The sequence below is a fragment of the Lepidochelys olivacea genome, assembly GCF_965140295.1.
Source record: "Lepidochelys olivacea isolate rLepOli2 genome assembly, chromosome: 6".
Taxonomy (NCBI): domain Eukaryota; kingdom Metazoa; phylum Chordata; order Testudines; family Cheloniidae; genus Lepidochelys; species Lepidochelys olivacea.
In genome coordinates this window covers 17,444,078-17,465,333 of record NC_140416.1, presented here as the reverse complement: position 1 = coordinate 17,465,333, position 21,256 = coordinate 17,444,078, and the positions used below count along the sequence as shown (strand labels likewise).

General features: G+C 44.5%; 1 protein-coding gene across 1 annotated transcript in view; it reads right to left on the bottom strand.

Moving 5' to 3' along the window:
• Positions 1-21,256, bottom strand: part of LOC311521521 (uncharacterized protein) — a 173,757-nt gene that overhangs the window by 55,434 nt on the left and 97,067 nt on the right. The gene's annotated exons all lie outside the window — the stretch shown is intronic.

Genomic DNA, 21,256 nt, shown 5'->3' with positions numbered 1-21,256 from the left:
ACAACGTTGCTCCCGCCGACGTAAGTTGCCCACTACACTGACCTAATAACTAAGGCTAAGATTTTTTTCATGGATATTTTTCGTAAAAGTTATGTGCAATAAAGAAAAATTCACGGACAAGCAGAGTTCTCCAGACCAATATTCACAGCTAAACCTGTGGTATTTCAAGAGCAGAAATGCACTGTGGTCTGAGTGTAATTATTTCACAAGTGGCTTAATGCGAGAACATTTTAAAAAATATGAAGTATCACAAAGCTTTTCAGTAGTTTGTTTAAGGGGGGGGCGGTGGGAATCTGTTCTCTGTGCTCTAAATGGATTCAGCAGAGTCAGGAAAATATAAAAGCTACTGAAGTCAAACAACAATTCTCTCCCATTGCACACATTGAATTGTGACCTATCACTTGAAGCTCTAACTAGTATATCCATAAACTAAACAACTCTGATAGTCCCTATTAATGCAGAAGCTTTAAAAGGAAACTGCTCTCAGTTCTTTCTTGTAGGATTTTAAAAGGGATTCTCTGGGATGTCTCCATTTTACATCCGAACCCCTCCAAAGTGCAACACTGGACACCGTTCTATTCTCTCCTTAAAGAAAGTGGCTAAAGCAGAGGGGTTCTATTCTCCCACTGAAAGAAAAAGAAACAGCAACACGAAGAGCACCTTTCAATCCACTCTTTCCAATGAAATCAGTCACTCTTCATAGGTTTCCACTGGAAAGATTGCATTTCCCCCTCTCCTAGTCTCCCTGCAGGGAGCTTTTCCCTCCCCTGATGCTGCAGGAGGTACTGTGTTATGCTATGCAAACACCATAAACAGCCTCAGCACAGCTTGCTACTGAAGTTATCAGAACCCCGTGGTGCCTGCTCAGCCAAGAGTTGTTGCACTGGAATAATCTGAAGAACCTGAATTTCCTTGCATAACCTCTCACAGCAGGAGGAGATGTGGTGAGCAGAGCCTTAACCACAGTCTGATATTCAGCCTGTTTACTCTCCTTTGGGCTTTCAAGAATCATCAGGAGATAATGTCTCACATTACTGAACCATACTTAATTACTAACTGCTCATTGCCAATACATTGTCAGCTCCAGACCAAGGCCTTAAAAAGGTCCATCCTTCACATCAGACTCCTCATTTTGAAAGCGGCTCCCAAACACAAATGATTTCAAGTGATACTAAGTGCATGAACGTTAACCATCCATTAGCCCAGCATTCGCCTTTTAAAAGACTTTACAAAGTTTATTCAGTAGATCGGCTTAGTTTATGATAAAAATAAAACCTTAAAATGTTTGAGGCAGCAACAAAAGGTTGATTGGAAACATCTGAATACCGAGGGGCTTGACTTTTATATTACAGCTGCTTAGCAAAATTGCAATGTGTTCAGGTTTTTTTTTTCTTTTTGTTTTGATGAGCTACAATTAAAGTAAATAGACAAACATATTAAACAATCCTCCTGGTGTGCTTAAAATCCATGTACGCAGACTCCTAAAAAGGTAAATATAAAGGCCAATGGAAGAATCTTGTTAATTCACACTAATGGGGGGTTGAGGGGGGAAAGAGATGCATTACTGAATTGGCAAACAGACACAATAAAGCAAGAATTCTCCACTAGAAAATGTATTTTGTGCATATATTTTCCCAGTTACAGCAGATACTGTAGGAAGAGTAGCCTTGGAAGAATTAGATTTTTATCTGTAAATGTTAACAAACATCAATATCAGTGTACACACAAACCAATGAAAAAGCATTTCCAGCAACAACAGAAATTTACAGATAGGTAAAGTAAGAAAAATGCTGCATGAGAACTTACTAGAGTCAAAATCCAGTGATTTAGACCTTTGAATTAGACTTGTTACAAACTGACTGGCAAATGAGTAGTAAAAACGTGTATGATTTGTGGATTTAAGGATATTTATTTTGTATATTTTAATGTTATGTTGATAATGTGTTTTAACAATGTATAAAGCTTTTCTCAATGTCTACTGTCATTAAATAATTATGTCTCCCCCATAATTTCCCAAAGCTGTGAAAATCTAAAATCAATAAAAACTGAAGAAATGCTTAAAAATAAACACTGATATTATCCATCAAAGTTACAAAAAACATAAATTGAGTTCGCCAAGCCTAAGTATAAGCAAAATCTGAGCAATAAACCTTACTACATCACCTGTTATTAAATCTTTACTAGAGGTGTTCACTGTCATTTTCTCCTCCCTACAGCCCCAGTTTTCTGTTCTAACTGTTCTATCTTCTCATAAGTTTAGCTTTTTGAGGCAGGGACTATCTTTTTATTATATAGGTACACTTGACCACACTGGGATCCTGGTCCCAGACTGGGACCTCTAGTTGTCTATTACAGTAGAATTATATCTTCTACGCTATTTTAAATGCGCAGTTTAGCAACACAGATAAGAGGCAGAAACTGTTCTGAATGCCTCTGACCACACATTAACAGAGAGCAAGAGGAAGATCTAATGAGTAAATTAAAGTTATTTACCTGTAACGAGGATCTTCGAGATGTGAGGTCCCCATGTATTCCACACATGCATGCACCTGAGTCTGGAGATTTTTAGTAAGCAGTGTACTTTGGTCTGCTCACACACAGGTCTCCTCATGCTCTGATCTGAGGATACAAAGGGCAGTGCAGACCAATGCCACTCCAGTTCCTTTTCTTACTGAAAATCTAGTCATGATCTGCAATAGACGGGACAGACAGCAGGTAGTGGAATACAGACAGGGACCACACATCTCAAAGTAACTCCAGTTGCAGGTAAGTAACCTCCATTTCTCCTTCAAGTGATGGTCTTTATGTGCATGCAACACATGGAAGATTTGTAAATAGTAGTCAAACACGATATGGGTCTGACCAAAGCGTAATTTTTTATAAAAATATGCATGGAGCTCCCAGGTAGCCACCCTACATCTATCTAGTAAGAGTACGTCTCACAGAGATGCTTCAGGGGTTGCTTACTCTCTGGTGGAATGGGATCTCACCCCTTCTGGGATGGGGTGAGGGGTGGGGGCGGGAATTTGAGCTAGTTGGTAACAAAAGGATGATGCACCCTGAGATCCACTTAAAGTCTCTGTGCAGATTGATCAAGAGGTCAAGCTCTCTCTGCTAGAGTGATAAAAAAAAGTCTAGGTATTTTCCTAGTTGCTTTTATACTCTGTACGTAAAACGTCAGAGCCCATCAGACATCTGGAGAGTGAACCCTTCTCTCCTGATCAAAGGCATGAGGCTTCAGAAAAAATACCGGGAAAAGGATGGTTTGATTCATGTGAAACTCAGAAATTACTATAGAGATGAATTTTGAGTCAAGGCAAAGAAAACGGTATGGGGCAGATCTGCCATGAATGGCCCTGGCTGATGTGATGGTGATTAGGAAGGAGACTTTCATTGAGAAATAAGACATTGAATAGGTGGCTAATGGTTAGAAGGGAGGTTTGGTGAGAACATAAAGGATGAGACAGATCCCTTTGTGGTGTGGATTTCACCACTGTTGGGAAAGTTCTTAGTCCCTTCAAGAATCTAGTCATCGGAGGATGAGTAAACGTAGTCTGGTCATCAACTGGAAGATGAAAATGATGCAAGTGATTCCGCTGACTGATGCAAGATGGTCCCAGAGAAGCCTAATGTCTTAAGGGCTAGTAGGTATTAATAACAGGATTCCCAGCAGATTCTGGGGATAACCAGCATTGTCGTGACCAAGAGGAGAAATGCTTCCATTTGGCCACATAGCATCTCCTAGTAGACTCCTTCCTGCTTTGGTTGAGAATAGATTGAGCTGCCATTGAACATGTGCACCCTATGTCTGGGTAGCCGTATCCCAAAGGAGGTGGACAGTTCCAATACTTTCCACGCGTTCTGTCTGGGTTTGTTTCCCTTCGGCGGGGGAAGAGTGATACACATCTGAAGCATCATATTCGCTCAATGAAATAGACTCCCACATTATTGGTGGTACAATCAATACCGGTGGGAGGATGCTCCAAGTTGCAGATGCAATAGGTGAGGATCCCCTTCTCCTCAAGGTGGTTTCTTCAGGAGTAGTGATGTCTCCAAGGAGGACCAGGCCCAAGAGGAGACTGTGGGATGGAGAAAGCCAAAATATCCTCCGATGAGGTAAAGTTTTTGGTCCTTCCTGATGATCCCCTTGAGGAGGGGACAGCAGATCCGGGCTGTCAAATGGTCTAGTATTTGGAGGATCCCACAAGGAGTGTGTCCAGAACTGTCAAAGGGGGTCCAGTTTGGAACTCCCAGATGGGATCGGTGAGTACCGATCTTTTGGTTCCTTCTTCCTTCGTGCCTTACCCTCTTGAAAAGGAAGTTTATGGAAACCTAACTCCTTAGGGCCCATGTGCAAGAACTCAGTCCAAGTTGGATGAGATGGGGAAGGATCCTTTGTCTTAGAGGCAGTTCTGGATGGGGATCTGTCCTTATGCCTATGGTCATATCCTCTGCTCTCATGAAAGGGTTTCTTAGTACTAAGTGTTTTGGCCTTTACTCCAGAGGGATGCTTGGAGGGGTGCTGATTGCGGTCTGAGGTCATGGTACGGGGGGTTTCCCCAGACTGGATCCAAATGGGGCCTCATAGCCTGCTCCATGAGGTGCTTCCGCAAGTGGAGTTCTCGTCCTTCATGAGTTCAGGGAGAGAAAGACTGGCAGACGCTGCAATTGGTGACAATAAAGGCAATAAAGGCAGCCCTGGTGTTTGTCACTGAGAGAAGGAACAGGGCAGGAGACAGCTCCTAACACAGTCCTCTTGCAATAGTCTCTATCCACAGGGAGATACTCCCTGCGGCAGAGAAAACTAAGCTAACGAGAAAACCACTAAAAACACGACGTCTAAACTACTAAAAGCTATTTACAATTGGTGATTTACAGGTACTAAAGTAGAGGAAGACCAAAGCGGGCACAGACAATTCTGACTCAGGCCATGCAGCAGCAAAAAAACTGGAGAGGCGTCGGTCCGCACTGCCCTTTCTGCACTCAGTGTAGAGCGCAAGGAGGGGAACTGCATCTGAGCGGATCAACAGACGCAGTTTACAAAAAGTCTGCAGACTCAGGCGTATGGTACATAGGCAAACCTACGCATGGAATACACAGAGGCATGGGCGGCCGGTATAATCGGCCAGGGGAGGCTCTGCCTCCCCTAGCGCAGCTGCTGCCGCAGGACGCTGGTTGCAGGTTTGGCAGGGGAAATTATTGCTTTTTATTATGTCCCATGCAGGTTCCGGGGTGGTTGAGGAGGCAGTATGTGCTATTTGGCTTTCTGGGCTCATTAGTAATCTCCCTGGATTGGGGCTGCGGTGGGAAGGCGCGGCTGCAGGGGCTCCGACCAGCCCTGGGGTCCTCCGAGCAGGTTGGTGGGGGGCGCTCATGGCTTTGGCTGGCCTGGGGCTCCTTGGCTGTGGGTGGGGACAGGGGGTCTCGGAGCTCCGGCCGCAGAGGGAGGCCAGGAGGTCTCGGCGGGGCTCTGGCGAGAGGAAAGGGGTCTCGGGACTCTGGCACTGGGGGAGAGAGGGTGGGGCTAGCCTCCCCAAAGTGTGGCTCCACCCACCGCCCAAGCACATAGGGACCATCGCTCAATGAACAAGTGGATATAAAGGCAGCAGTGGAAAGTGGACGGGGCTAATACAAAACATACCTGATCATCTGCGAAAGCAATCTAGTTCTGTCTGCAGCCATGCCATTGACTGCGTCAAACCACAAACTCCTCAGTGGTGGCGATGGTGGTGAGACAGACTACCTCCTTGTCACCCAGGCCTGGAACATGCTAACTGTTTATTCCTTCAATTAGCCACATTTCTTAGCTCAAATAGGTGCCATAAACTCCTAATACAGGCTACAAGTGAAGCCACAGAAGCACATTACAAGCCTCAAATGAGGAGCATGCGAGTAGGACCAAATAGAGAGAAAGAAATTTAAATGTAGCTAATAAAACCAGGGACACAAACAGGTTTATTTGCAAGAAGGTGGTACTGCTGGTACACTATGAAAAGCCTTGTAACTTGTTACTTTTCTGATCCATCAGCATCAAGAACATAAGAGTGGCCATACTGGGTCAGACCAGAGATTCATCTAGCTCAGTATCCTGTCTTCTGATAGTGGCCAATGCCAGGTGCCCCAGAGGGAATGAACAGAACAGGTAATCATCAAGTGATCCATCATCCCTTGTTGCCCATTCCCAGCTTCTGGCAAACAGAGGGTAGGGACACCATCCCTGCCCATCTTGGCTAATAGCCATTGATAGACCTATCCTCCATGAACTTATCTAGTTCTGTTTTGAACTCTGTTATAGTCTTGGCTTTCACAACATCCTCTGGCAGAGTTCCACAGTCTGACTGTGCGTTGTGTGAAAAAAGACTTCCTTTTGTTTGTTTTAAACCTGCTGCCTATTAATTTCATTGGGTGACCCCTAGTTCTTGTGTTATGAGAAGGAATAAATAACACTTCCTTATTTACTTTCTCCACACCAGTCATGATTTTATAGATCTCAATCATGTCATCCCTTAGTTGTCTCTTTTCCAAGCTGAAAAGTCCCAGTCTTACTAATCTCTCCTCATATGGAAGCTGTTCTATACCCCTAATCATTTGTGTTGCCCTTTTCTGAACCTTTTCAAATTCCAATATATATACTTCCAATATACTGCATGCAGTATTCAAGATGTGGGCGTACCATGGATTTACATAGAGGTAACATGATATTTTCTGTATTATCCATCCCTTTCTTAATGATTCTCAACATTCTGTTCGCTTTTTTGACTGCTGCTGCACGTTGAGTGGATGTTTTCAGAGAACTATCCACAATGACTCCAAGATCTCTTTCTTGAGTGGTAACAGCTAATTTAGACCCCCATCATTTTACATGTATAGTTTGGATTATGTTTTCCAATGTGCTTTACTTTGCATTTATCAGTATTGATCCCTCAACAATCTAAAGAATTCATTTTGCTAAAAACATTGACTAATACACAACAGCCTGCTGGGGAAATCCTGATTTATTGCTCAACACCTTAGTTTTCTCTTAGCAAAATACTCAAGAGAGGGACACAGTACAACCTGGCAACTGAGCGCCATCATCATCTCACAAATTCTACCCTTTGCTCTGATGAGGACTCATCCTAAAGCATTGAGCAGGTACCTAATCTCTCCACCTCAGTTTCTCCATATGTACAATGGGAACAATACTACTTGCCTACCATGAAAGAGTGCTGTGAGGCTTAGATGGTTAATAACTAAAGCACTTTGTAGATGGAAAGTGCTTCCATACTTTATTATAGCATTCCTATTAGTGGACTATTATTGCTCGATCCTGAGCAATATCAGGCTGCAAAACAGTTTGAGATATAAACACACAAAACTGACATGCTTAATGGTCAAAATATTCACTTTTGAGATTGAAACTTTCCATATTTCATTTGGATGTTCAATTTTTATTTGGAAAGTCTGAGGATAAATTCCTTCCCTAGTCTGAGTAATGACAGAAAAAAAATTACACTTTTTCCATTGTAAAAAACCAAAAAATTCTAACCTCACTTTTTTTTGGGGGGGTGGGGGGGTAAGTTGATACTTTTTTTAATTGGAAACAAACTGGCTTTGGATTTGATTTAAGCAGTCATTTGAAAATTGAATACTGAACACGTGCAGTGGAAAATGTCTTCAAATATACAAGCATGCCTTCAAACGAGTGGCTCTGTGCCACCACCTAGGTATGTGTTCACTGGCTTGCTCAAAGAGCTTGTAAGTTCTGTTGGTGATGTGGGGACCTTGTAAACTCTGCAAACTAAATAGCACCATTCAGTTTGCACTCCACCTCTGAAAAAATCTAGAAAATAAAAAGCAAAACAAATACCTATGTGAATTTTAAGTCCTAATATTTTAGCTTACCCTCAAAGGTTGGTTCCCAGACCTCCTCTCTCATTTTCTTACTTTTCCTCAGGGGTGGGAATTTCCTTATTTAAAAAGAGTGTAATGTATTGTAGGTCCCAAAGCAGCTATGAATGTCCTCAGTGAAAGCAGAGAATGCATCTGAGATAATGAAAGAAAGACTGCCAAAATAGCAGGTAAAGCTATGCACATGACTTTGGTTAGGAAATAACCAAGTTATGTACTAGTTTCTTTTTAAATTTTCTCATGAGTTGAGGAGGAGATAAAAAAAGGACCCAATAGGACTATAGAGGCCAAACTTCCAGCTCCCAATATCAAGAGTTAAGGAATTAAAGGATTAAGCTGTAACTGACCCCAACATAAGATCAATTGAGACTTGAATAGAAAGTATGTTACTGCTTATCTGTACGGAACACTGTCCAGCAAACAATATGTAGCCTGAACTCTTCACACTTCTACAAACAACTTTCCTAGATGACCTGGAAAATTTCCAGGCTAATTCAGCTGAGCTGGGATTTCAAATAATGTTGCCCACAACTCTGTTGCCCTGAAAGAATATCCAAGGCAATTTCACATAAAAGCATATAGATTAGGCAGGGCAAGAGTGTTGTTTTGTTAGCCTGCAAGTTACAACTTGCTACTATGATCCCAAAATAACTGCCGGTATTTTATATTTTAAGATAATTCCCCCTTGTATAGTTTTTATTGCTAACTACATGTACTCACCTAGGTAACAATGATTGTTTAAACAGAATCTGTGTTCCATGTACCTACCTTTTCACTTTATTTTCCCCAAAGATCAAATTGCCCGTTTCTGGTTATTTTTCATTTATGTACAGTTGGATCACTAAAAATATGTTTAACAAGAAAACCGAAGCTCCTGAGGGAATATCAACTACTTCTCTCCTTTTATCTGGTGTAGCAAGCTTAAAAAAACTGTTACTCACCTTCTCATAACTGTTGTTCTTCAGGATGTGTTGTTCATGTCCATTCCAAAACAGGTGTGCTTGTGCCACTTCTACGACAGATGGAAGATTTTTCCCCTAGCAGTATCTGTAGGGTTGGCCTGGAGGCCCCCTGGACTTGCATCTTCATAGTACCCAACAGAGGGCCCTTCTGACCCAACCCAACCCTCCCCAGTTCCTTCTTGCTGGGGACTCCGACAGAGGGGTAGGGAGGGAGGGAATTGGAATGGACATGAACACCACATCTCGAAGAATAGTTACGAGAAGATGAGTAACCATTTTTTCTTCAAGTGCTTGTTCATGTCAATTCCAACCAGGTGACTCAAGCCCAAGTTCAGGAGGCGGGGTCAGAGTTATCCACCAATTGTAGTACCACCCTACCAAAGGCCGCATCGTCTCTGGCCTGCTGGGTGATTGCGTAATGTGTGGTGAAACTGCGTATGGAGGACCATGTCACTGCCCTGCATATTTCCTGAGTAGATACCTGAGCCAGGAAAGTGGCTGAAGAGGCCTGCGCCCTGGTGGAGTGCACAATGATCAGAGGGGCAGGCACCCCTGCCGGGTTGTAGCACTCTCAGTAGAAGGACTTAATCCACGATGAAATTCATTGGGAGGGGACTCGAAGACCTTTCATGTTGTCTGCCACGGCCACCAACCGTTGAATGGACTTCTGGAACGGTTTCATTCTTTCCATGTAAAAGGCTAGTACTCGGTGGACGTCTAATGAGGGAAGTCTTTGCCCCTCGCCGCTCGAGTGCGGCTTAGGATAGAACATGGGAAGGAAGATGTTCTGGTTGATATGAAACTGCGACACAATCTTCGGGAGGAAAGCAGGATGTGGCCTGAGCTGAACCTTGCTCTTATAGAACACCGTGTAAGGGGGCTCTGATGTTAGGGCCTTGAGCTCAGACACCCTCCTGGCTGAGGTTATTGCTACCAGAAGCGCCACCTGGTACAACAGGTAAAGCAGGGAACAAGTCACCAGTGGTTTGAAGGGCCACCCCATCAATTTGGAAAGGACCAGATTGAGATCCCAGGCCAGGACTGGCTGCCTGACTTGTGTGTATAGCCTGTCAAGACCTTTCAGGAAACGGCTGACCATAGGGTTAGCAAAGCCCGAGCAGCCCTCTGCACCTGGGTGGAAGGCAGATAGGGTAGCCAAATGACCCCTTATTGATGACATGGACAGCCCCTGCTGCTTGAGATGGAGAAGATAGTCTCTGTGCCACTTACATTAGACTAGCGTCAGGGACGAACGGTGCTGTGCCTACCAGATTGAAAATCTCTTCCACTTGGCCAGGTAGGTAGCCCTGGGGGAAGGCTTCCTACTGCAAAGGAAGACTCGTCTAACCTGGTCTGAGCAAGAGAGCTCCATCGAGTTCAGCCATGGAGCTTCCATGCCGTGAGGTGCAGTGGCTCGAAGTTCAGGTGTTGGAGGCGGCCGTGGTCCTGAGTTAGTAAGTCCGGGAAGAGCGGCAAAGTGACTCAAGCTTCCACAGACATTTCCAAGAGCGATGTGTACCAGTGCTGCGGGGGGGTGGGGGGGGGCCAGGATGGAACTATCAATATCACCGAAGCTCATTCCCTCTGACTCTTGAGGAGTACCTTGTGAACGAGGGAATGAGCAGAAACGTGTAAAGGAGATCCTCCTCCCAGGGGGAGATGGAACGCGTCCGTGATGGAACCTGGATTATGATTCAGTAAGGAGCAAAACTGCTGGCACTTCCTGTTGCAACCCCTGGTGAATAGGTCTATTTGGGGAAAACCCCACTGATGAAAGATTGAGTTCGCAACGTCCGGGCAAAGGGATCCACTCGTGGCCGTGGAACGACTTGCTGAGATGGTCCACCAACTTGTTCTGTACTCTGGGGAGGTACAATGCTTGCAGATGTATCAAGTGCTCTACACAGAAGTCCCACAGCATGAGGGCTTCCTGGAACAGGGGAGAGGAGCGTGCATCCCTCTGTTTGTTGATATAAAACATCGCCGTGGTGTTGTCTGTCATAACTGATACATACCTCCCTGTTAAGTGGGCTTGGAAATTCTGGCATGCCAGGCGCACTGCTCTCAGCTCTCTGACATTTAATGTGGAGAGCGAGTTCCACCTGAGACCAGAGGCCTTGGGTTCTAAGGTCTCCCAAATGTGCTCCCTAGCCCAAAGCTGATGCATCCATCACTAGGGAGAGACACAGATGAGGGCTGGTGAAGGGGACCCTTGCACATACTACCTGTGGGTCAAGCCACCACTGGAGGATGTCGAGGACCAGGCAAGGCAGAGTCACAACCCTGTCCAAACTGTCCCAAGCCGGCTGATACACTGAGGCTAGCCACAATTGGAGAGGCCAGAGTCTGAGCCTGGCATGTTGCACCACACAGGTACAAGCAGCCATGTGTCCTAGAAGTTTCAGGCAATTCCTTGCTGTGGTGGTGGGAAACTGCCCGAGACCTCGTATGATGTTGCTGAGGGACCAAAACCTTGCTCCCGGGAGGTATGCCCTGGCTTGTGTCGAGTCCAGTACTGTCCCTATAAACTCTATCCTCTGAACCAGGGACAGCGTTTATTTCCCCTCATTCAGAAGGAGGCCCAGTTCATCGAATGTCGTTCTTATGAAGTCGACTTGTGCCTCCATTTGAGATCTGGAGCAGCCCTTGATCAGCCAGTCATCAAGGTATGGGAATACCCGTACCTGCTGCCTGTGCAGGAACACAGCCACGACTGCCATGCACTTGGTGAACATTTGAGATTCCACTGACAGGCTGAACTGGAGGACTGTGAACTAGTAATGGGTGCTGTTCACCACAAACTTGAGGTATTTTCTGTGGGACGGAATTATTGCTATGTGAAAGTACGTGTCCTTCAAGTCGAGGGAGGCATACCAGTCTCCTGGATCCAATGACGGGATGATGGAGATCAAAGAGACCATGGGGAACTTGAGCTTCTTCACCAACTTGTTGAGTTCTGGCAGGTCTAGGATGGGCCTGAGCCAAGACTAGAAACCCTTGCCCTTCTGCTCCTGAGGAACCTTTTCCACTGCTCCTAGTGAAAGGAGCGAGTGCACCTCCTGTATAAGGAGGTGCTCATGAGAGGGGTCCCTGAAGAGGGACACAGAAGGGGGATGGAAGGGCACAGAATTGGACGAAGTATACGCTCTACCGTGTGGAGCACCCAGCGATCTGAAGTGATATGAGACCGTGCACAGTAGAAAGGGGACAGTCAGGATGAAAAGGTAAGGCAGGGTTGCTCCAGTTCTTGTCCTGGTGTGCGGTCATTGACCACACCTTCAAAAGGCCGGTTTGGGGCCCGAAACTGGCTTGCATTGGCCATACCCTGGCCTGAGGATGGGTGCCTTTTCCTTCTGCCCCTATTCCTCCTCCGGGAACCATCCTGTCGGTTTTGTTGGTAAAACCGTTGAGGAGGCTGTGGCCTGAAGTGCCTGTGCTGTGTAGCTGTGGCGTGTATGCCCGTGGACTTGAGGGTGGCCCTCGAGTCTTTTAAACTGTACAGTCTCCTGTCCGTCTTTTCAGAGAAAAGGGCCTGACCTTCAAAGGGTAGGTCCTGGATGGTCTGTTGGACTTCATAAGGAAGCCCAGAGACCTGGAGCCAAGAGAACTTTCTCACGGCCACCCCTGTAGCCACGGTTTGGGCGGCCGCATCAGAACCATCAAGAGCCGCCTGCAAGGAGGCCCTAGAAATGAGTTTGCCTTCCTCCACCAAGGCATTAAATTCGGAGGAGGATTCTGGTGGTAATAGCTCAGCAAAATTGGCCATTAAAGGAGTACCTACTAATGACAGCCTGCTGGTTTGAAATGCGGAGCTGCAAACCACCAGTGGAGTAGACATTTCTCCTGAACAAGTCCACCTTTTTCACCTCCCAATTTTTGTGGGAGGGTCCCTGAAACCCCTGACGCTCCCTTTGGTTTGCAGCATCCACTACCAAAGAGTTGGGTGGAGGGTGAGAATAGAGATGCTCATATCCCCTTGAGGGGACGAAACAGAGTCTCTCATTTCTCTTCGCTGTAGGGGGCAAAGAGGCCAACATCTGCCGCAAAATTTGTGTGGTCTCAGTTATAGTTTTGATGAGTGGCAGCGCAATGCACAAGGGCCCAGAGGGGGCGAGGATGTTCACCATGGGATCAGCATCCTCTACCAGCTCCTCTACCTGGATCTCCAGGTTCTGGGCCACCCTGTGTAACAACTGTTGCAGGACCCTGCTATCCTACAAGACGGGGGGCTGCTGAAGTGCCTGCAATGGCCTCATCTGGGGAGGAAGATGATGAGAGCACCGGCACATGACCTTGGTCGCTGCTCTCGTCCCCAAGAGGGTCACGTTGTTTGTTGGGCTGCTGTAACCCCGGTGCCGCAGTCAGAGGGGTAGGTGCCAGCACGGAGGCCTGAGCAGTAGGGGAAGGCATCGGCGTAGTCTCTGGTGCCAGCTGCTGCACGGGTGGGAAGGATGCCGACACAACCAACGCTAACCTGGATCTCAACGCCTGGCTCTGACCCTGGGCTTGATGATAGGCCCAGGGAGTCCAAAAGGGCCACCGAGCTGGTGGTTGCCATTGAGGTGGCCACAACACCAGAAGAGGCTGCCAGTGTCACTGAGATCTAGACCAATCTAGGGGATTGGTGTGGTCCCCCCACGCTGGCGGCCCCACAGAGATGGGGAGCAGTGCGACATCATTGCCGGCTTGTCCCTAGACGGGATAGGTGGCCAGGTTATTACCAGTGCCTTGTCCCTCCTTGGAGAAGGTGGTGCCGTCAGGCAAATAAGGTCCTGTGCTGCGTCAAAAGTCTCCAGAGTGAAGGGGAGTTGAATATCCCAACCATGACAGTCTGGAGAACAGTAGTGGGCCCAACTCGACTGAACCCCTTGCAGGACAGGAGTCGGTGAGCCCCTGGGAGGTGCCGGGCCCAATGTATGCTGGATGGGCTGAGGCCTCCCTGTCACTGGCTCCTTAGGCTTAGGAGGGGGAGAGCGCCCTCTCTCCTTCCTCTTTTTCTTCTGGGGCACCGAGGAGGAAGACCGATGCCTACCGGAAGTCTTACGCTTGGCGCCATGTCAGTGCCAGGAGTCCTTAGCCTCCTTCCTGGTACCGGACGAGGCACTTGGCACGAGCTCCGCCGACCTGGGATTGGACTGTGGGTGGAGGGCTGTCTCCATGAGAAGAATTCTGAGTCTCTGCTCACGATCCTTAAGGGTCCTCAGCCAAAACCCTTTGCAAATGCAGCACTTGTCCTTTTGGTGACTCTCGCCAAGGCACTTCAAACAAGAAGCGTGCGGGTTGCTCTCTGGCATCAATTTACAGCAGTCTTGACAGGGTTTGAACCCTGGCGACCGAGGCATGCCCCAGTGTTGGGGACGAAATGGGGGAAACCCCTGCAATGGAAACTTAGAGAAACTACTAACATTGCTAATACTACTAAGAATCTAACTATATACAAATGACAGTGGGACACTGCTAGAGGCGTTTGCAGAAGCAAGAGTGAGGGAAGTTCAAACTAGCAGTCACCAGCGGTAAGAAGGAACTGAGTAGGGGTCGGGTCGGCAGGGCCCTATATTGGGCACCATGAAGGCGCAACTCCAGGGGGCGCCCAGGCCAATCCTACTGATACTGTTAGGGGAAAAAATCTTCCAGCTGTCATGCACACGGCACATGCACACCTGATTGGAATTGGAAGAAACAAGCACTCGAAGAACATTACCATGCTGTTTCCTATGTATGCTCTTGCTGACATGCAGATCAAATGTGATCAGTTTACAACTCAAAAGCTGATTTTTCTACTTGCCAGCCCTAAAAACTCCACTTGGGATCTGAACATTTGAACTGGGATCATCCTGCCTTATGTACGCTGCACACTAGTGACTCAGATTCTGCAAATAGCATTTATCTAGCAGTATTTTTTTGTGAGGCAAAGTAGAACCCAGCTCACTCTTCCATCAGTGGATTGGTTCTGCAGAATTATTTTGGGGGGGGGGGGGGATTTCGTCAGCAAGGTAAGCAGATGTCGCTCAAGCCACAAACAGGAAAGTTGAGCAAGTAGCCTGTTTACTGTTCGTGTTCTGGCTAGCACTGAAATGATGATTTATTTGTGTTAAAGGGAGATGCAGGAGTTCATAAAAATGCCTGGGATATAGCAGCTGGCACAGCCAAGTTCAGCTGCTAATTGGCAGGTGTTTAGAACATTGGAAGTCCATGACACAGTTACACTTCAACAGTAATTTCTGCTGCACAGAGATTCAGGGCATTCATTCCAGAAATACCTTCTGTACAAGCATCTGCCAAATCTGTGAAGCAGCAAGCGAGTCCTCTGGCTTCCAACAACAGGTGTTGGGGGTTAGAAGGGTGCTTTTATCACAGCTCAGTATATCCACCTATGGACATAGCAATGAGTTTCTCGCTCTGTTTTCGCTCCATCAGCTGCTTTGGGACAACCTTGCTAGTTATGTGCAACCACAGCTGTAAGCAATATATGTCTGCTTCAGCAATGTTTAGTTATTTCCCCGTGGCCCTTTATCAGTTTACACATTCTTTGCCCCCAGATTAGACTACAAGTGAACTGAAAATGGGAACTATTTATTGGGGACTGAATCAGATTGGAGTACCATTGTGCTATGCGCTGTACAGATATAACAGCAAAAGACATTCTGTCCCAAAAGGATATACTACCTTAGTTCAAGATAAAATGCACCAGGTGGGAGAGCAAACAAGGGATTTGGAGGAAGAAGGATGAGAAATCAAAAGAAATTTCTTTGCATATGCTAGCTGTATGAAAAAGTTGTAGAAAGAGACCATTGTGGAGTAAAGGGGTAGTTAATAGGATAATGCAGGGCTTAATTGTGGATGGCCTTAAAGGTAAGGATAAGAGTAGGCAGTGGAGAGACTCAAAGTGGATGATGTGTCAGAAAGACTGGCCAGAAGATGGGGGACACTGGCAGACCAGGTGCCAAGCTCATACAAAAGCCTCCATGTCTCAATTGGACACTGACAAATACATAGCTGGAATCAGTCTGGCTCACCTGTGTGTTAATATTGTTAAAATAGGTATTAGAATTATAAGAATGTCATTAAGTGTATAGACTTTATTGAATGCCTGTGAGTTGCTGCAGGCATTAGTTTCACTTATACCGTCTGTATACCATACTGTAAGACTGGATTGTGAGCCTCTGTAACTAAGTCACCAGATGGGACAGACATTAACGAGTGTGAAATGCTGATCTCCAACAGAAGGTGTTACATCTGGCCCAACAGGAAAGGTCCATCAACAGACAGACTATTCTGGGATGTTAAAGAGGACGAAAGATGTTGTTTGTTCTGCCCTCCTCCACATGAAGATGACTCATGCAAGTGGATTCCTCCCATCAGCTGAGTTTGCAGCTCAAAGCACATGGCAGGCATGGGATAAAAGTCCCAAACAGAAGGAACTGATTATCTCTATGCCGTCTGGACTCTAAGCACAAGCAAGAGAACCCAGCTGCTTAGCCTGGGTTAGCCGCAAAGGACATATAAAGCTTGCTGAATACAGAAGTTTCCTAACAACTTTGGAAATTTAAGATAATAACATTTGTGTATATACGTTTACTGCCTTGACTTTGTAAATAACTTATTTCCTTTTCCTACATAATAAATTGTACATAGTTTAATATACATATATATAGGGTATATATAGGGTTGGCTAGAAGCGTTGTCTTTGGTGTAAGATCTAAGGTGCAACTGACCCGGAGTAAGTGGCTGTTCTTTGGGTCTGGAAGTAACCTAAAAACTTGGTATAACAGATCATCTATCACAAAAGGTATTCTCACCTGGGTGGCAAGATGGATCAGAATGCCCAAGGGGACTGTCTGTGGCTCCATGTTTAGGCTGTTAGTGCCTGAGGAATTTACACTTGATTATTGGTTGGTGAAATCTGAGGCTGGTACTCACACTCTTGAGTCACTGAAGGCAGCTTTACAAGAAGATCTTAGAAGTGTTTTAAAAGGACCTAATGAGTCTAAGGTTACACCACTCAAGGCTGGAAAGGCAGAGGTTTCAACCATCAAAATGCAAGATAAAGAACTGGATTAGTATTAGAATGGTGGATAAAGAGGAAGGGCCAAATCTGTGAAATGCAATATAGGAAGAAGTAGCAGGATTTAGATACAGCCTAACATTTAGCTCAAAATGCTGTTTGCGTGCTCCTCACTGCCAGATTTCTCCTGCACACTGTCAGATTTTTCTTGCAAATGGCACATGCACTGCCATTGACATTAGTGGGACTTCAGTGTAAAGAACAAGAACGTACAGCAGCTCCCTGCCACATGGATTGGAGAGGAACATTTTGCTCTTAGTTTCACTTCTATTCTCATTTAGTATTTACAGAATCATAGAAATTAGAAATAAGGGAGTGGTGGGAAGGGTGGGACAAATACCATTAGATCATCATTTGTTCACCCTCTGGGAACCAAGACAGGACCATTCTCTACATTTTATCTTCTAGTGCTTTTGTCTAAACTAGTGTTACGATAAAATCCAGTCAATGGAGCCTCTACAGGTTTGAGTACTACAACTTCTAGATTGTTTTAGAAATCTTTCCCTTTCCCCGACCCACTGTAGGCTGTTAAAAATAGGGAAATTGGTTGCTTTCAGTAGGTTTAGAATGAAATGCAAAATGGATAGGAGAGGGTGTGATGACTGCATCTGTGTCAGATGAATTACTCAAACTCTGCTTTTCACCTCTGACAGTTCTACATCATGCAAGGCTGGTAACTTTAAAACAATTTTTTGAAGTGACTGATAATTGGGAGAGTAACTAGATTCACTCTCCTTGTGCTCACAAGAATGTTGAGTCATACTCCCTTAATCCTTTCATACATTACCCCTCTCTGAAAGCGCGGGTGGCTAATCGACTCAACTCAAGCTGTACAGGCTGGATGATGATATTTTAGAATTAAGATGGGGCCATTATGTTTCTACAGGTAACATGGACCTCTTGTTCTCTTCCTTTACTATTTCTTTTGTGAGAGAGGGTCCTGTTTTCTACCTCATTTAGCCATTACCATATTATACTCTCCTTGCACTCTTACGGTAGACTTCTGTGAAAGGTCTCTGATTTTATACTGACCCTATTCACTTTTAATGGGGACAGAAATGACTATATTCTATCCCTTCAGCGGGAAGGAAGCTGGCAACCCTCAGTGAGTCTAATCCTGGCAGGGTATCTACATTTGGATATAGACCACCATTGCGCCTTAAGGCAACAGGTGACCAGCTTTGCTGTGACTACCCCTATGGTTTTTAAACTCACTTCCTATAGAGCATTCATTTCAGGCCTTTCTACCCCACTTAAAAGAAAATGCAGCAATACTGTATATTCCACACACATTTTCTGGTTTAAATGCTGTCAGGAATCTCATAACCTTTATTGTTATTAAATAATGCTCACTTGTCTGAATTTTTACTATTTATTTGTTTTCAGATTACCTGTTTGTGTTTTTTTTAAATGCATTATGTTTTAACCGTTTGTACAAAGTCCCAAACGCTTGGGCAGGTGAGGGGCGTTATAAATGAAAGTATTACCTGATATAGCATTGCCTTAATTACACTACAGTGTCTACCTCTGAATGAGACTTGATTTTGGACCAACAACTAGCACATACCAATTATTTAATTTTTTAAATTATTTTACACACAATCTGATACCATGGGCAATTTTAGTGTCATCAGTAGAAAAGCCACATTCACCAATTACAGCAAATGAAATTGATCAAATGTTTGAAATTCCTTAAGCAAACTGCAATATACAGCATTATAGAAGATATTCTAATTACATCTATTTACAAAGAACAAGTTACTGAAAGAATGTGTGTCACATATAAGAAAACAATCGTGACTTCATAGTACTAAAAATATTAAATTAAAAATAGTGTTACAAACCCTTATCAACCAAAAATCAATAAGTAACTTCTTACAAGAACTTTGACAAATCCGGCTTTTAATTGACATCCTAGTTTATATCAGAGAAACTCCTGCTAGGAAGCAAGAATAAAAATTTAATTTATTCAGACAGCATCCACCATCATGAGATACTGAAACAGGAACAGGGATTTCTAGAAACTATTTTAAAAACACCATCCAACATATAATTTGTAAACGTTTATCTGTCTAAAGTATAAATTAATCCCTGCAATTTTCTTTTGAAGAACATGCCTAATAAAGCTGGCCTCTGCCATTTAATAAGTGGAAAGTCTTACAGATCATTTATTTTTGCAGAGAAAAGAAAGAGATCCATAGCGAACAAGGCAGATCTGTATTCTTCAGCAGTCTCACACAATTGCTACCCTTCTCCGGTAAAACAATAACTGTCACTTGTAAAGCTGTTATTAGCTATAACCGAGTGATTAACACATTTGCGTGCCATGGAATAAACACAGCCATGTAAAGCAACAGTACAATGCATGAGATGCTAACTACTGCAATTAAAAAACAGCTAACTGAGCATAAGGCTAATAGAGGCTAAAATGCCCAGATGTGGTTTTATCGAAGTACAGAAAACAGACCTTCATACGCTTCTGGTCACCGTAGACATTAATTCACAACAAGAGCAAATAATACAAGTTGGTGAGATTCTCTCTGACTGAGGGATGTACTCTCTTTAAGGCAAGCTTACTACCAAACCGGTGTTCCTACAGGAGCTCTAGACTTGTAACGGAATAACCTCAGATTCAGAAAATCCTTCAAACCAGTAGTGGAATAGTTGAACTATTATATATACACACACAGTATATATAAAAGGAACAAAGCGCAAAATCTGTTTAGACTCCAAATGCAACCATGTGTTGGGTACCTAGTGATACTCAGACTTCAGTGGTTCAGCAGTCAAATTAGTGATCAAAATTACCTAAAAGAGCCACAGAAGTGTGAATTCATTGTTTCGTTTACTATAATACTATTCATATTTAAATAATATGATGGGAAATATTTAATTTTCATATATATATAAATTCTCTCAGCAAATAAGTTAATAACTTAGTGCAAGTTGACAACTTAATTGGTTAACAGAATAAAAGCATCCTGACTGGTTAATAATTAAATCATAGTGTTTTAATATGTGCTGAAAAGAGCCACAGAAGACATTAAAGAGCCACTTGCAGCTCACAAGCTGCAGTCTGAGTATCACTGTTTTAGTGTATAGCCTAGAATAGATCTTATCTGTGTTTCAGAATGAGATTAAAGCCTTTAAGGATCTAGCCATGTCTCACCAGAAAGGCACTACACACCTGGTATGTTGCTAGCATAGTCTGGGAAAGGTTATGAACAGAGCAGCAGGAAATAAGGGTTGTGGCTGCCTGTGAGAAACATGAAAGTATTCAACTACATGGCGAGCTTCTGCTTCTCCTGAGACCACTACCTTTATAGCAAGCATCAGAAACATTTCCTCTACACAGATTTGTAAGACACACTTTCTCTTCAGTTTTGTTATGGGCCTACCTGTTAGCATTGCTCTAATTGTAAAGGTTGTCTCGGTATTTTTATTAGAAAACCTGGATGAGATGTTCAAACGCCAACGAGGGGATTTAGCCACAGAATTCTCAGGGTAGGTCTACACAAGCAGATGACATCAGCGAGGCTTTACCGATGCAGCTGTGCCTCTGTAACACGTCTGGTGAAGAAGCTGTATGCCGATAGGAGGACGCTCTCCCATCAGCACAATTACTCCACCGCCGTGAGAGGCAGAAGCTATGTTGGTGGAAGAGCATCTCCCACCAAAATAGTGCCGGTATGGACAGTGCTTAGGTCTGTAACTTGCGTCGCTCGAAGAGGGTCTTTTTCACATCCCTGAGCAATGTAAATTAGATGGACTTAAGCGGCGGTGTAGACCTGTCCTTATTGTGGTTAAATCCCCTAGGTAAATCTGAAAGTCTCAACCCCTACTTTTAAGACATTTCCACATCCTGGACACTAAAGTTTTGGTTGGAGCTGAAACTTCAACATCCCCCATGGTACCAGGACTTTTGGGTCACATGCCCCAGCAGCTCCCCAACCCCATCCATCACAACTGGACATGAAGCTATAATATTGAGTGTGTGGGTGCTTCAGCCACATAAATCATCCACACCACAACAGCATGCCACACCTGAGAAACCTGTTTTAACCAAATTCTGGCCATTGTTAAGTTACAGGGGAGCAAAAAAAGGAAAATTCTGGTTTCAAATACTCTCTTAAGGATGGTTATCACTTTAGGGAAGTCAGTAGCATCTAGAGGGATGAACTCCTAAGAAACAGAAGATCCTGTTTTCATGGAAATGTGGCTGACCACCACCAACATCACACAAATGCAAGGAGAAAGACAAGTAAGAATTTCAAAAAGCACTTATGGGGCTAAGGAGCACAAGTCCAACTGACTTTTCTTGACACTTGTGCTCCTAAGT